Genomic DNA, 12,897 nt, shown 5'->3' with positions numbered 1-12,897 from the left:
GCTCCCACAAAACCAATAGGTGCAGTAGGATCAAAAACCCATTGCCATTGTTCTTGAGGTCTCAGTAGTCCTCATTGTCCGCTATGTTCAGCAAGACCAGTTTTAACCCAGGCTTTTTCAGACCCAGGCCAGCTGGCCTTGGTGAGTTCCCGATAGAACATCCCCATTGTCTCAGTGTGTGGGTGCATCCCTCGCGGTCTTGAGTTCCTTGCTTGTGCCTTCTCTCCTTCTGCTCCTGATTTGGACCTTGAGATTTCAGTCCGGTGCTCCAATGTGGGTCTCTGTCTCTGTCTCTTGTCTCCTTTCATCGCCTGATGAAGGTTATATTCAGGAGGATGCCTATATGTTTTTCTTTGGGTTCTCCTTCTTATTTAGCTTCTCTAAGAACCCGAATTATAGGCTCAATGTCCTTTATTTATGGCTAGAAACCATCTTCAATTGATACCTTTTAGCACACTTAGAATTATTATAAGTAGGCACTGTGAAGGCAAATTTTTCTTTGTCTTTTTCCTGTAAAAAATAGTGAAGAAGTAATATTTTAAATCAATAATTCTAAGAGACCATCCTTTAGGCAATACAGAAGGCAAAGGAATGCCAGACTGTAGAAAGCCCATTGGCTGAATCACCTCATTAACAGCTTTTAGCATACTGAAGAAGAAAACCAGCCCTTGGACTTCTCCTGTATTTGTTGTTTAAAGGAAATCTGAAAAATGGAAAATGGTAACTGATCTAAATGGACAGAAAAGCAAAGAAAAACTGCCATAGAATACAGGATTAAACTTTAAGCAAGTTTTAGTGATTATAAATCTATATTAGTTGAAATAGAACAGATTTATTACACCAGTACAAGCTGTAAATGGTGATGTGTTAGCACTGTTTTGTTGATTTGAAGAGACACCACGACCAAGGCAACTCTTATAAAAGAAAGCATTAAATTGGGCCTTGCTTACAGTTTTAGAGCATTAGTTCATGTTCATAATGGTGGGAAGCAAAACGACATAGCTTTGGAATAGTAGCTGAGAGCTTTACATCCTGATCTACAGGCAGAGAGACAGACACTAGGCCTGGCATGGATTCTAGAAACCTCAAAACCCAACCATACTGATATACTGTTCTCCAATAAGGCCATGCCTTCTAATCCTTCCTAAATTGTTCCACTAAATGGTGATTAAGCATTCAAATATATAAACTTGTGGGTACCATTTTTATCAAATCCCACAAGGGAGAATGACATTTTGGTCAAAGGGTTTTAAGAACATTATATAATTTTTCAGAAATCTGAAACATTTCTAAAGTAATTATAATTTTTTGGGAGTTTTGCCACTCAAAAAGTTTTCTGTCTGCACATTCCTATTATGTTATGTCTTGGGTGATACCTGGTAAATGACAAGTTTCTTTTTTCTTTTTTTTAACAAAAATAATGAATAGGAAATTAATTCTTGCTTTTCCTTAATATATAATATATTATATTCTTGTTCATTAATAAGGTAAGGCACCTATTGACTCTTTGTAGGAGAGGTAGCTTTCTCTCCATCCATTTTTCTTGTACTACTAATACAGATGTGGGCAGGAGTCAAGTTGTTTCAGATAAAAAGTCAGAAGAAAGTATATTTCCTACTGCTGTTATAGAGAACTAAGTATGGTTCCTGTACACAGCAAAATACTATCTTCTCACAAGGGTGTCTTGGGCTTTTACAACACCCGTAATTATCATCATTATTTTATAGAGTCTGTGTGTGCATGAAATCCATATCATATCTTTACCTCACTTTCTCATTTGATGTTTGTCTGTTACACATTGCTTTGTAGACTGTCTTCATGCAGTGTGGGAATCCTTCCTTTTTCATCATTTATATTGAAAATGTCTTTCATGATTGAAAAAATGTTAAGGATCAGAGGATTGGGATGAACACTGTGAAACAATGTCTTCTCTACATGATATAACTGTTACATTCGCAAAAGCACAACAGCTGTTTTTATCTGAATAAGACCTGCACAAGATCAGAATTCTAGCATTGGGGAGGGGCTACTAAGGTCATACCTGAGATGAGGTGCTAATTGAAGATTATGGCAACCATGGGAATGAGACTCCTTCTTTTGGACACTGTTAAATTGCTTAAGATCCAGTGAATAGCCCCACACCCATACACATATGTACAGCACTAATTGGATTCACTATGTTATTAAAAATAATAGGACAAAAAGTTGAGGTAAATGTGTTTTGGAGGATCTGGAAAGAGTATGAGAAGAAGGAGATATATATGACTCATTTTATTTCACTGTATACATATATGAAATTCTCAAAAAATAAATTAAAAAAACAAAAAATAAAAACCATTTATTGATATCTTAAAGAATAATTTTATTTCTATGTATATTACTGTATTGTATTTTGTACATGTGATGCCTGTGAAGGCCAGAAGTGGGGATTGGGTTCCTGGAACTGTAGTTACAAGTGGTTTTGAGCCACCATGTGGGTTCTGGGAACTGAACTCAGATTAGTTCAAGAAAATCAAGTGTTTTTAACCACAAAGTCATTTCTCCTTTCCCCTAGTATCTTTTTGTATTCATTTATAGTTTGTGTTGTCTCAGCCCAATAAATGCCTGAGGCAGGTAGGTGAGCCATTCCTGAATCCACCAGCTATAGTTCTCAGTCCTACACCTCACCAGGGCAACATGATAGAGTCAACCCTGTTAGCACAAGGGTGGGTGAGCCAGCCCTGTATTTATGAGCATGGGGAACCCTTTCCATTTCTCATCTGTCTTTTTGGTAGCTTGTGAGAGAAAAGATGCCCTCTCCTACCCAATAGTGAGGTAGGTCGGAGAACTGACATTGGGGTCACAAGAGTAGGAGAGCTTTCCCTTCCCCAAGCCAGCAGCAGCACTCAGGAGAGCAGGCCCTGCACCTTCCCTGGGTAGCGTAATTGAGCCAAACATTTGGTGGCTGAGGCAGTGATGAAGTTGAACAAGAGAGAGCAGTCCCCATTGCTCATCTGTTGTGAGGTGGTATTGATGAGGAAAAGTTGCCTAACCATCCACCCACCAATGCCTGGGAGATTGGAGAGCTGGCCCTTTGGTCATAAGAATGGAAAAGCTGTCTTTGACCCTCACCAGCTACAACATCTCGGAGAGTAGGCCCTATACCTTCTTGGAAAGCGCAATGTAGCCAATTGTGTTGGCACAGTTGTGGGCAAGCCAATCCCAAAGTAGTGAACAAAGGAGAACTGTGCCATCACCCATTTGTTGTATGATGGCATGGGCAGGGGAGAGTTGCCCTCACCCCACCCACTCACTACCTATCAATTCCTGATGCAGATAAGAGAACTGGCCTTGAGGTCACAAAACTGGGGGGGGGGGGTTCCCTTGCATTCCATCAGCTGCAACACTTGGGTGGACAAACACCGTCCCTTATTTGGGTAGCACAATAGAGCCAACCTTATTGGAAGAGGTGTGGGTGAGCCAGCCCCAAAATTGTGAGCATGGAAGAGCTGTACTCACTATTTTTCTGTCATTGGTTCTGTGGGAGGGTGAGAGATACCCTCCTTACCCCTCACCCTCTTACTACCTGCAACAGAGCTGACATTCTCCCTTACCAGTGCAGCACTCAAGAAACAGGCCCTGACCCTTACCTAGGCATCACAGCAGAACTACCAAGTGGATGAAGGCGAGGGTGACCCAGTCCTAATGTTGTGAGCAAAGGGGAGCTGTCCACATTACTCATCAGACATGTGATAGCATACACAAAGGAGAGACGCCCTCCCCAAAACCTCCCACCCATCAAAGCCTGAGACAGGTGGAAGACATCATGAGAATGAATGGGCTGCCCATATCTCTTACCAGCTGCAATACCCAGAATAATGGGCCCTGTGGCTCAGCTTGGCAACACAATAGACCTAGCCCTAATAGTATAGATGTGGGAGAGGAGAGGCGACACTGCGGACATGAAAACCAGAAAACTGGCCCCACATATCACTCATTGCTTCATGCTTCTAGCTGGGACAGTGCTAGAGAGCTCACCCTGGTGGTGAGGACTGGGATAACTGGCTGGAAAACCAACCCTACAGCTATCTAGGCCCAGAACCATGGCTGTGACTCGTCCTCCAACAGCCACCCCATCTAGGATCAGCTGGAGCACATGAAGGGACTTGATCTGCAGACCCCAAGCTTCAGGATCTCCATAACACAGATCAACAGCAGGTTATCCTGGAAGACCACTAGTGAGGGCCCAGCATCAATATTGTAGTAGAACCCAGAGACGTTGAACCAGAACAATGGTTCTTTGCAATGATCACTTGCAAAGCTATATGGACAAAGGGGGTTAGTGCATGACTCACTGTGTTACACTGTAGCTTCCTTGACAAAATTTTTAATTTCCCATTTTTCTTTCCTTTTTCTCTTAAAATTTTTGGTGTAGTTTAGAGGTGGAAGGCAGATGTGAAGGAACAGAGAAAGGAATAGGAACAAGATACATGATGTAAGCTTTGTTCAGGCCCATGGAAGGAAGACCCCTGTCTGAATGGAGGCTGTGGAGGAGTGTAGGAGTCAGAGGGGGTAGTGAATGGGGGGGAGAGAAAGGAATGGAACTATGCAAAATAAACTAAAAAAGTTAATAAAATGAAAATATACAAGATGTAAAAGACATATGTTAAATTAAAAAATTGTGTTCTTCACTTTATTGAGAGAACTATCTCATAATGGGTAAACATTCTGATTTATTCAGTCATAAGGGATGTGGAATTAGGAAAAATACAATGAATCCTATTACTTTGAACAATTTATGACTTAATAACAAAATGAGAAATGCTTAAAAATGACATTGGTAGTTATTCTTTATGGGTCAATATTACAAATATAATTGTAAGTATATATGGCACATTTCATCTACCCATTCATGAACTGGTAGTTCCCTCGGTGATTATGTCATCTTTCAGTAGACAGGCATTACTATAGGAAGATGGCTTTCATTCTTTTGGATTTGTACTTGCAAGTGTGATATGAAAGGGTACACACCTTTCAACAAAAGGAAAAAGAGAAGACTAGAAGCTTTGGCAAGCTATTTTTACTACTCTCAACCTTGCTCAGAGAAGCTTCATTTTTTTAGTGGGTAGTGGTGCAGAGATTCGTAACTGGTCAAAGTGCTATGAATGAGTGACTGAATGTTCAGCCACTGGTGACTAATCAATCCCTTCCTCTCCCCATAAAAGACTCAGAGTTTATCACAGAATATTTGGCAGAAAGAATGTAAGAGTAAGGGGATGGGGGAGGGGAGCTGCGGAATATCGCCTTTTACACATGGCATAGCTTACACATATCACCTCATAGCAGCTGTGGTTGTCTGCACAAGACCTGCATGACATAATTAAGTTTACCTTCCAGCATGAATGGAGGGGACACTTGAGACTTACAGCTAGCTGAAGGGCCATGGGCAGTTTATGGTTACTGAAGAGGATTGTCATATTTTGGTGACATGTATGACTGCTTGTAGGTTATCTGTACCCTAGAGGATATCCCCTCATTTGTTCATACATAATCAGTAATTGGATTTTGGATGGGAGAGATTTTAACACCATCACCATAATCATCATAGTATTCATCACCATCATCATCATCAAGAGAACATAAATCTGTGAGAATGATGTTTTGGTGGAGAATTTTAACATGTCTGTATTTTTCAGTCTTTCCAGGCTGCTCCAGGCTGGCCTAGGAATGGAATAACATTGTATTTAGTTTTGTTGTTTGTTTGTTCCTTGTGAAAGTTGTGAACTTGGAGTTTTGTTTTTGTTTGGGGTAGGAATGGTATTGGCCTAGCATCTCATATCCTACTTCACTAATTTCATAGTTTTCCTGTTGTAAATAGATAATGATCATTTATTATAGTTTTAGAGACATATATTTTTCTTTCAAGATTTTGCCATTATGAACAACAATTCTGCCTGTATTCTTGTGCATGCTTTCAGTGCATAAATGCCAGAGATTTAGTGAATTCTATATGCAGAAGGATTGTGGAATTGTAACTTGTGTTTATCCCCTTTATCTGTGACTCTTAAGCGGTTTCACTAGTCAATCAGGAAAAGCTAAATATGGTATGATATTTTTCAATAAGATAATATTTTAGGAAATAGAAAAAGGGTGGATAGTAGAGTAATCAGTAGTTGAAGGGTCAGATGGTTAAGGGTTTGGTGTAGGCCACAGGCCCTATATATCACCAGGACCAGCAGTGGATAATGACAGGTAGGTACAAAGAGCTGGACCAGACACTTAAGGCCTGCTCCAGTGACCTAAGTTTACCAGCTAAATGCTATGTCCCACAGGTCCATAATCTCCCAAAGAATAGTCCCTTTTTGGAGAAATTTGTTGAAATACTGAGTCTATCAGGGAATGGACATTTCATATTTGATCCATAATAGAAACTCACTGAGTTAGTATATGTGAACAGTTCTGAAACTGCTTTACTATGAATATGCAGGGTTATGTTAACTGTGCTTATATTATTTTCTTTATTGTTTTACTTAGGTTATAACAGATTCAAATATTAGATTCTTCAGCAGGTAAAGGTTAAAAACACTTAGAAAAGACTTCACTGTTGAATACAGTGGTTTAATAGTTTGATATATGTCTGTGATCAGCCTATCAAATTCTGGTATGGGGCTACACATGAATAAAAGCTTAAAAAGATGCTGTGATAAAAGTGTATCTGGCTTATGTATGAATGTTATTTCATGCTAATGTCTTTATATAAGTGATTTCAGGGAACCTGGGAACTTCTTCAGATACTGTTTCTTTACCATTAGCATATGATTGGCTTCTTTAATAGTCTATTTATAGGCGTGTGTGAATTGGATGGCATAGTTTGTGCTGGAGAGCACCTCCAAGTGGGGAGGCACTTAGTGTCATTGTTTGCTAGGCATGTGTGTAGATTTTAATATTAGAGGATTCATAAAAAAAATTCTTTGCCAACTTACCCCGTTTTCTTTGTTTTTAAGTTTCACTGTTAATTTTAGTATCATTATTAAATATGTTATTCTTCTTGCTTTTACTTAAAGTTTACTTACATATTCATTATTTCATATTTTCATTATTCTCTCCTATTCCATTCTCTATCTCACATTTTAGCTTTTTTCTTCTTTCCCTTTCCATACACTTTACTTGGTTCTGTTATCATCATCATCATTACCATCGTCGTCATCATCATTCTTCGTTTATTAACTTTAGCCTAGTAGTTTATTCTACATGATTTTGCTCTTTTCTTTTCTATGGTACCACCAGTGTGCCTGTTGCTTGTTTTGTGTTGTAATGCAGTTCCATACCTGCATTGCACTGGTGTTACTCCTCTTATAACAGTCCTTCATCAATGTTACTTGGGAATCATCCCTTAAGAGAAGGGTGCTCATGAGTAGAACCAATATATAAAAATAGCCCACCAAGTGCATAAGTCATGACATTGAAATTCAAAAATAGAGACTCTTCCAAATATTTATGTCTACAAGGAAAAATTTGAAAATTATATAAATGTTTAATTGCCAGATAAAGAATTAAAAACTCTGTAATGGCTTAAACAAAATTAGCCCTGGCAAAAGTCAATTATAAGCCAAGAAGAGGCTTATCTAGGGCCTCTACTACTTGTTGAACTATTGGGTACTGATGGATCCTAGGGAGGGCCAGTCATTCTTAGTGTGACTTATCAAGGAACTTACCAAGCTCCAGGAAATAGTGACAGACACATTGACACAATTTGTGGGAGTGATTTCTTATTAATAAAGAAACTGCCTAGGCCCATTTGCATTTGATAGGCCAACCCTTAGGTGGGTGGAGAAAACAGAACAGAATTCTGGGAGAAAGAAGCTGAGTTGAGGAGTCGCCATGATTCTCCCGCTCCAGACAGACGCAGGTTAAGATCCTCCCTGGTAAGCCAGCTTGTGGGCTACACAGAATATTAGAAATGGGTTAGAACAATATGTAAGAGCTAGCCAATAAAAAGCTGGAACTAGCCGGGCCAGACAGTGTTTGAAAGAATACAGTTTCCGTGTAATTATTTCGGGGCATAAGCTGGCCATGCGGGCGGCCGGGTGCCAGGGACACAGCCCCGCCGCTCTTAATACAACAACAATTGATCTCTATGACACTCCATGGGTCTCATAAAAAAAAAAAAAAGACAGTGTGAATTCTCTCAAATAATGTTTCAGCACCCACTGTCATGAACTGGGTTTTTTGTGCCAATTCAGCTGTTTCCTTCTCCAGAGTGCTGAATCTCTCTTTAAATAAATTACTCTCAGCCTGTACCTTTCCCAAAAATATCTCAGTTGACCGAGCCTTATTAAGTTGGAAAGTTTGTGATCAGTCTGTACCACTTCTAAAAGCACTTCATCTGACTGAGTTTTGTTATTCAAAGTATTTGTTTTCTTCTTCAGATGCATGACATCCTTTTCAAGAAGTTTTGTACCAGTCTATATTGTGTTTAAAAGTACCTTAGTTGACTGAAAATTATTGGTTAAGGTGCTCATACCCTTCTTCAGATTCCCAACTTCTTTTGTAAGAAGCCTGGATTTAGTCTATACAGACTGCACTGTTTCCCTATTACCAAACCATATTTTTAAGAAAAACAATATGAGGTCAAGACTAAACCCTAGAAATAAAAATAGTAACGTGGAAGAGGCATCATAGCATCTTGTAAAACCTCACACATGGTGTAAGTGATGAGGCTATTCTAACCTTGGACGGTAATATTGTCTGACATATTGCCCTTTTAAATCAGTAATTTATGAATTATATTTAGAACAATAAATCTCCTGTGGTTTAATTAGCTGGAGTAGGTGCAATAACCATTATCTGCCAGTAAGTGTCACGGTGCACTTGGAGCCACGTGCTTGGTTTAAATCTGATTTTAGGTTAAATGCTGAAAGATATGCTTAAGTCAAGAAGTTGTTTAGTATAAATCACAGACTGTGTGCTCCGTGAAGGTCCTTGGCTGTTCAACATCCCCACAAGACAGTCAGAGGAAGGAGACAGCACTTCCTCTTCAGGACAGAGGGTACATTGTCCACAGTGGCAGTGACAGAGCTGGGCTGGGTGCAAGCTCCTCAGCCACTGCTTGTGGTGGTGGCGAGCTCCTCAGCTTTTTCCTCCTTGGTCTCCCGCATCTCTCTGCCTGCACTGCCTGAGCTTCCGCAAGCGGAAAAAAAAAAAAAAAAAACATAACTCGACCCTGAAGTTAGCTGGTAGCGGCTTATCAGGGCTTCTGTGTGGGAATTCTATGCCCGAATGAGCACAGTGTAGAGTCATTGGTCTGGTTTGAGGCCTCTGGTCTTCACTACGTTGTTGGTACTGGGCTCCAACAAGGATTCTTCATTGACATCCTGCTGATGCCCTGTGTTGCAGAGATCCTGCTGTTTTGGTTCTGTGGGCCAGGTCCCTTGATGTGTTCCAGAAGATCATAGATAGGTGGATGTTGGGGCAGGCCAAGTCACAACCATGGGTCCGGGCCTGGGGAACTGCAGGTTTTAGCACAATTAATAAAATGCCAGAGGTGGAAATTGGGGTTCAACCTGAAGGTCAGAAAAGCAAAATAGTCAGCCATTGGCTTTTACCTCTACCTCGGTCCAAAATGGCTGTTCTGCCTCCAGGAATCTCAGAATGAGACTGCATGTGAGCGATGTCTTTTCCCATCTTTTTATTCCTCTCTAGTGTTGGGATTGAAGATGTGTACTATTACCACCCAGTTTCTATGACAAACTAGCGTTTAATTGGGATTAAAAGTGTGTTCCACTACTACATGGTCTGTAAGACTGATCAGTGCAGCTGCTTTACTCTCTGATCTTCAGATAAGCTTTATTTATTGAAATACAAATAAGATATCAATGTATTTCCCACTTTCATCTGTAATAAAGTGATATAACTAATATAAGAAATCTATATAAATAAGCACAGTGACTCTATATGACATATACAGGCAATAAGTACATCAACGATGTCTAGTCCATTTACATTTGACAATTTGAGAGAAAAAAATTCATATCTATCATATCTTGGTGAGTCCAAAGTCTTGTACCTAGTATGCTTTTTATCACAACTTGTTTTCTGTGTCAGTAAACTGTAACTATCTAATCTTCAATTCCCTCAGAGACTCAAGAAGAAAATAATACTGAGTAAGCAGGAAGTTTAAGCAATTGGCTTCCCAAAATGTGAGAAATGACAGAAAAAATTGTCTGTCTAGAAAGTCAAGGAAAATTTCTCTAATGTTGGGGCATTTATCGTCAGACTTAGCATATCCAATATATTTTTTCTGTGAAGGATGATATTATGAAGGACTGTCCTTCCTTGTCTTGATAATGTTTACAGTCACTTTCTTCTGTGTTCTGCATGCCACTATAGAAGTATAGTATGGGAAATGGGGATTCTCCCTTGATCACAATTTCAGGGCTGGCTCACCTACACATACACTAACAGTTTTGGCTCTATTGTGGTGCCCTGGTGAGATGCAGGGCCCACTGTCCCGATGTTGTAGTTATTGGGGTTCAGGTATGGCCTTCCTACTCCTATGATCACAGGGCATCTCTTTCCCCTGCCCCAGGCATTGATGTGGGGAGGAGATGAAACCTTCCCCTACCCATGCTGTCTCATAACAGATGTGTAATGGGGACAGTTCTCCCTCGTTCACTACTTTGGGGCTGATTCATCCACACATCAAACCTCAGGATTGATTTTATCTTATTGGACCAGGAAGGTCCATGGCCTATTGTCTGGAGTTTTGCAGATGATGGGAGGCAGGGACAAATCTCCTGCTTTCGTGACTTTATAGCCAGCTCTTTTGCTGCCTCATATGTTTATGGACAGGGGCATCTTTCCCTTGCCTATGCTGCCATAAGACAGATGAGAATTGGGATAGCTCTCCCTTGCTCACATCTGGGCTGGCTCACCCATACCTGTACTAACAGGGTTGGCTCTATTGTACTACCCTGGAGAGGTGTAGGCTTGCTCTCCTGAATGTTGCAGCTATTGGGGAACAGGAATAACTCTCCTGCCCTAATGACCATAGGATCAGCTCTCTCCCACCTTCCCAGAATTTATAGGTATGGGGGATTGGCCATTTTCCCCTGCCCATTCTGCTATACCAGATGAGGCATGAGGCTAGGGCCCCTATGCTCCTGTTCTCAGAGTTGGCTCTTGGCTGACCTGTGCTCTCATCAACATGGTCATTTCTGCTGTGATGCCCAAACAAAGAGCAGGTCTCACATTCCTGTGTGTTGCCACTAGTCAAGGGGTCAGCTCCCTCGCTATCTCCAATTCCTTTCTCTTTTATATCTTGAGATTTTTCTCTGTTCACAGTACTTGAACCATTCTCTCTCTCTCTTTCTCGCTCTCTCTGTCTGTCTCTCTGTCTCTCCCTCTCTCATAATACCACATACTGTACCTCTTCTCATTCTAATAGTGGTCTTTTGGCTGGTGATGCAAGGTAATAGGTGGGTCTGTGATTTCTCTGCAGAGCTGAGGGTAGCCAGCCCCAGGTCTGATGGTGGGTTTCCTTGTCTCACCCAGGTCACCTTGAGACAAAGCCTGGTCAAGCTTCCTTATCACAAGGAGATTCTTATAGTTCCCTACTGCTTCATGGCATAGCCAGGAAGGTTCCTATTTGGTGTCATTGCCTGCTTTCCATTCACCCTGGCCTCATGGCATGGGTTGGGTGCTTGGCTTGTGTTCTGTTGTGGGCCAGGGTTAGAATCTCATGCCCCTACTTGACCGTATTGTGACCATCGCCAATTCAGGGTGGGATAAGCCCTGCAGATGCTGTTTGAGGATCCAGAGTCTTGGGGGAGTTCGCTGTCAATCACAGATTCAAGCCTGGATTAAGCCAGCAGCTCCTACTTGAATTATCCCCTATTTTCTTAGCTTTTTATGTTTTACTATTAATTTTAGTATTATTATCAAATATCATTTCTACATCATTCTTCTATTATTTACAGTTTACCTTCATATTCATTCTTTAGCCTAAACATTAATTATTTTCTCATATTCTATTCTCTATCTCATATTTTTCCTTTTTTCTCTTCCATGCCTTCTATTTTATTACATTATTAATATTATTATTATTATTATTATTATTATTACTATTATCATCATCTTCATCATTACTTTTAGTTTCTTAATTTAAGTTTAGTAGTTTGTGCTACAATATTTTGCTTTTTTTCCTATGGTACTGCTAGTGTTATTTCTATTTCTGCTTTGTGCTGGTGTTAGTGCTCCTACAGCATTCTTTCATGAATGGTACTTGGGAATCACCCAACAAAAGAAGGGTGCTGAGTAAAAAGACCACTATATAAAACCACAAGTGTACAGAAAATAACATTGTAAGTCCAGAATTTGATACTCTTAGAAATATTTACATCTTCAATGACTAGATTTGAAGATACAGATGTGCTTAAAATGCCAGATAAAGAATTAAAAACTCAGCAATGGTCTTACATAAGATTGACCTTAACAACTATCAGTAATGGAGAAGAGCAAGACTTATCTAGTATCAGTACTCCTTGCTGAACTATTGTCTACTGGTGAACTCTGGGGAGGATCAGTCATTTTCCTCAGTTGTGACCTAATGAGGAACTTATTAGGCTCCAGTAGATAGTTACAAACCCATAGAAACAGAGGATCCTTGTGAAACTCAGTGGATATCATCAAAAACAAAAAAGACCAAAGGCTACAAAGAGAATTAAATAGTCAAACAAATGAAGTACAAGAGTTGACTCTTGACTCAGATTAGAAACTCAGTAAAAAGGAGATGTTGAAAGAAATACAAATGGAAGTCTTATAAGTGTTTAATAACTCAAACTGAAAACCCAATGAAATGCACCAATAGGCTAAACTAGCTTAAAGAATGAAGATTAGCACAACAGAAATTAAAAACAG

This window comes from Alexandromys fortis, unplaced genomic scaffold (genome assembly GCF_014885135.2).
Source record: "Alexandromys fortis isolate MF-2015 unplaced genomic scaffold, M_Fortis_MF-2015_v1.1 scaffold_454, whole genome shotgun sequence".
NCBI classification, from domain to species: domain Eukaryota; kingdom Metazoa; phylum Chordata; class Mammalia; order Rodentia; family Cricetidae; genus Alexandromys; species Alexandromys fortis.
The sequence above is the reverse complement of the archived record's forward strand: the minus strand, read 5'-3'. Positions refer to the sequence as shown.